The sequence below is a fragment of the Spinacia oleracea genome, chromosome 4 (genome assembly GCF_020520425.1).
Source record: "Spinacia oleracea cultivar Varoflay chromosome 4, BTI_SOV_V1, whole genome shotgun sequence".
NCBI classification, from domain to species: domain Eukaryota; kingdom Viridiplantae; phylum Streptophyta; class Magnoliopsida; order Caryophyllales; family Amaranthaceae; genus Spinacia; species Spinacia oleracea.
In genome coordinates, this window is record NC_079490.1 from 70013032 (window position 1) to 70017359 (window position 4328).

The following is a 4328-nucleotide window of genomic DNA, read 5'->3' on the forward strand; positions in this document are numbered from 1 at the left end:
ATTGAGCTACTGGTGTTGTGGCATTTTCGTCAGTTCCTTCTATGACCTGAGTTCCCTGTTGGTCATTGTGGGGTTCCTCTGGTGTTGTTTCTGGATCTTCTTGGTTTTCTGCTTGTTCCTCTAGTACGGGAACTTCTTGATTTTGTTGAGCAGTTCCTCTTGCTGTGTGTTTGCTTAGTTGGAACTCCTCATCATTTTCTGCAGCACGAGATAAACCAATCTCGAAAAATTCTTGTTCCTGTACTATGTCAGTTTTGTTAGATTCATCAAATATTATATGTACACTTTCCTCAACACACATAGATCTTTTGTTATAAACTCTATAAGCCTTGCTATTTAAGGCATATCCTAGGAACACTGCCTCATCGCTTCTTTCATCAAACTTCCCCAAGTTCCTTTTTCCATTGTTGTGGACAAAACATTTGCTGCCAAAGGCTCTAAAGTAAGAGATGTTGGGTTTTATACCTTTTAGTAGCTCATAGGGGGTTTTGTTTAGGATTGCTCGAATCATAACTCTATTTATAATGTAACAAGCAGTATTGACTGCTTCAGCCCAGAAGTTCCTAGGCAGGGAACTGGCTATTAGCATGGTTCTTGCCATGTCCTCTAGGGTTCTATTTTTCCTCTCAACAACTCCATTTTGTTGTGGAGTTCTGGGAGCTGAGAAATTGTGGTCCATACCTTGTTCCTTGCAGTATTCATCGAATTTGTAATTTTCAAATTCTGTTCCATGATCTGATCTTATATGGATCAGTTGGTGACCTGTGGTTTTCTGGATTTTCTTTGAAAATGTAACAAACTCATCAAACGTTTCATCCTTGTTTGTTAGAAATATGACCCAAGTAAAGCGAGAGTAATCATCAACAATAACTAATACATATTTTTTCCCACTTCTGCTTTGAATTCTCATTGGTCCACATAAGTCCATATGGATGAGTTCCAATGGTTTTGTGGTGCTTACCAATTTCTTAGATTTAAAGGAACTTCGGACATGCTTGCCTTTTGCACATGCATCACACACTTTATCAGTTAGGAACTTGATTGAGGGGAGTCCTCGAACCAGTTCCTTTGATCTTAGTTTGTCAAGCAGAGAGAAACTAGCATGTCCAAACCTCCTGTGCCATAGTAGGGAATTTTCTTCAAGGGCACTGAGGCAGGTTAGATTGTTCCTGGGAACTGTATTGAGATCCACAGAATATGTGTTCCCTTTACGAGTTCCTTCCAAAATAACCTTCCCAGTGTTATTGTTTATGATTTGACAGTTTTCAGAAGTAAAACTTACAGAGTTTCCTTTGTCACAGAATTGAGAGATGCTTAGTAGACTGTGCATCAAACCCTCGACTAAAAATACATTTTCAATGGCGTAGGAACTTGACCTTCCAACTTTTCCAATTCCAACAATTTCTCCTTTCATGTTGTCTCCAAAGGTCACAGTTCCTCCATTGTAGGCTTCTAGTGAGAGGAATTTAGATTTGTCTCCTGTCATGTGTTTGGAACACCCGCTGTCGAGATACCACGAGCTGTTCCCCTTCACTAGAATCTGTAAAGAGATCAAAGGTTAGTTACAGGAACTCGGGTTTCCTCGAGTTCCTTTTCAACTATAACTTCAGACTTCTTAACCCATTTTTGCTTTACATAATTTATGTTTCTTTGATCCTGTTCCTTCATCTTGGAACACTCAGTACTTATGTGACTTCCACTTCCACATGAGAAGCAGACTTTTACACTAGGAAGATCTACATACTTCTTCTTATGACTAGTTTTATGGTTAAAGCCCAATCCTTCTGTTCTCTTAGATTGAGCATTCTCAATCCATTTGGGAGGAACTTTAGGTGGTTGTCTCTGTGCCCTGGCCATGGATAGTTCCCTTTCCAGTTTCTCTTTTTGTTCCTTTGTGGTGATCAGATCTTTGTTTAAATTTTCTAAGTCGATGTTAAAAATTCCCATGTTGATTTCCAAGGATTTTGTAGGATCTAAACTTAAATTAAACATCTTATATTGACTGAGTTGAACTTGTAGAAGGATGTTTTCATTTCTAATTTTTTCGAATGACTCATTAATAGAGGTATTTCTATCTAGTAATTCAAAGAACCTGCCTTGGACATCAGATCTAATATTGTTCAGATAATTTATGTGGTCTTTACTGAGTTCCAAGGCTCTATCACTTTGTGCTTTTAATATACTTAGCTTTTTGTAATCATCTAGAGTTTCTAGCAACAGTTCAATTAGTTTTGACTTTGAGAGACACTGAAGAGTGGAGGAACTTACTTCTTCTGATGGAACTTGATCAGTTCCTTCTGTTCTAGCCATAAGGCAGAGATTTGCAGTTTCTTCATTTGGTTGTTCCTCATCGTCTTCTGAGTCTGTTGCTTCGCCCCATGCAGCTATCATGGCCTTCTTGAAGTTTGGTCTGTTGAAGGTAGACTTGTTAAAGCGATCTTTGACCTGTTCCTTCCCTTTTCCTCTGGTCTTGTCGTTCTCCCACAGAGGGCATTCACGAATTTGATGATCAGTTTCTCCACATTTGAAGCAACCTTGCTCAGTTTTGGAACTAGTGATTTTCTTGGCAAAGTTCCTTCCTTTCTGGTTTCCTGGTTTGAAGTTCCTATAGAGCTTTCTCATTCTTCTGACCAGCATGGCAGCCTCTTCTTCATCTGGTTCAGATTCATCGAGTTCCTCAGCCTTTAGAGCAAGTCCTCGACTTCTTGAGCTCTCGGGAACAGCAGCTCCAAGATGCAATTCGTGTGTCATCAAGGAACCAGCAAGTTGTTCAATGTTGAACTTGGTGAAGTCCTTGGTCTCAAACAGTGCAGTGACCTTTGTTCTCCAACGATCATCTTGTGGCATGCTTCTTAGTATTTTTCTTACCTGTTCATCTGTGGGAATGATTCTACCAAGAGAAACTAATTCATTGGTTATGTTAGTAAATCTAGTGAACATTTCTTGAATAGTTTCTTTTGGAAGCATTTCAAATCTTTCATATTTAGACATCAAAAGGTCAATTTTGGAACGCTTAACTTCATTAGTTCCTTCGTGGGTTACTTGAAGTAGTTCCCAAATCTGTTTTGCGTTCTTGCACCCCATGACTCTGTTGTGTTCATGAGGTCCAAGCCCGCAATGCAAGATTTTGACAGCCATGGCATTCATCTCATATTTATCAAAGTCTTCTTTAGAAAATTCAGACATTGGTTTAGGAACTACCTCGTTTTCAGCATTGGTCTTTGTTACCTCGAAGTCTCCAACTTCAATTACACGCCAAACTTGGTAATTTTCAGCTTTGATGAATATCTCCATTCTATTCTTCCAGTATGAGTAGAACTTGCCATTGAACATAGGTGGCCTTTGTGTCGAGTAACCTTCTTCCAGTTTCTCTTGTGAGTTCATACTTTTAGGAACTTGACTCAAACAGGGTTTCCTGTGTTTTAGTGAGTACTGGCTCTGATACCAACTGTTATTCCAGTAGGAACACGCACAAGAGGGGGGGGGTGAATTGTAATTAGAACTTTGATAAAGTTTCTTGCGGAACTTAAGAAACAATCAAGGAACTGAGAATAGAGAAGACAATAACAACAATTGTGAAAACTTCTTGATACTAATCAAGAAGAGAATTCTTTTATTATGGTAATGCCTCGATTACAATAATCTCTCCAACACAAGTTCCTCTCAAACTCGTGTTCCTCACAGTAATCTACTTCGATTACAACTCCTTAACTTCTCTCTCTCAGACTTAAACTCTAAGTCTAAACAGGATAACTCTATCCTTACTAATACAAAATATAATTCGTGTTTGGATAACTCTAGATATTAATAATGCTTTTGTGTGGATATAAGGAACTTAGGAACTTTGAATTAGCTAGGACACAAACTGTTTTAGAAAATTTTAGACAAAACGTTTTTAGGAAAGCAAGAACTCTCAGAATGTTTGTGTACCTTAAACCAAAAACGATTTCCCTTTTATAGTGTTTATCCTTAGGGTTAGTTCCCTTCAAAACCTCAACTGCTAACTGCCAGCACTTTGGTCTCCACGTCCCTTGACTTGAGGAACAAGGGGAAGACCACTTCCCACGTTCAGCCATAAAGCAGTTAGTGGTTTGACTCAATCAAACCCTAAAATATTTCTTTAAAACAGATTTTATTTATCTACAAAAACTTAGGAGAATTTTTAGGAAAATAAGTTTTGTTTAAATAAAATAAAACGTAAATCTATTTTATATTAAATATGTAAAACTTGTTTTTATTTATGTAAATGTTTTCCATAAAAATTGCTTCCAATAAAATAAATGGCCTAATTAAATCATAAGTTCCTTGAGTACTCTATATACCATTAG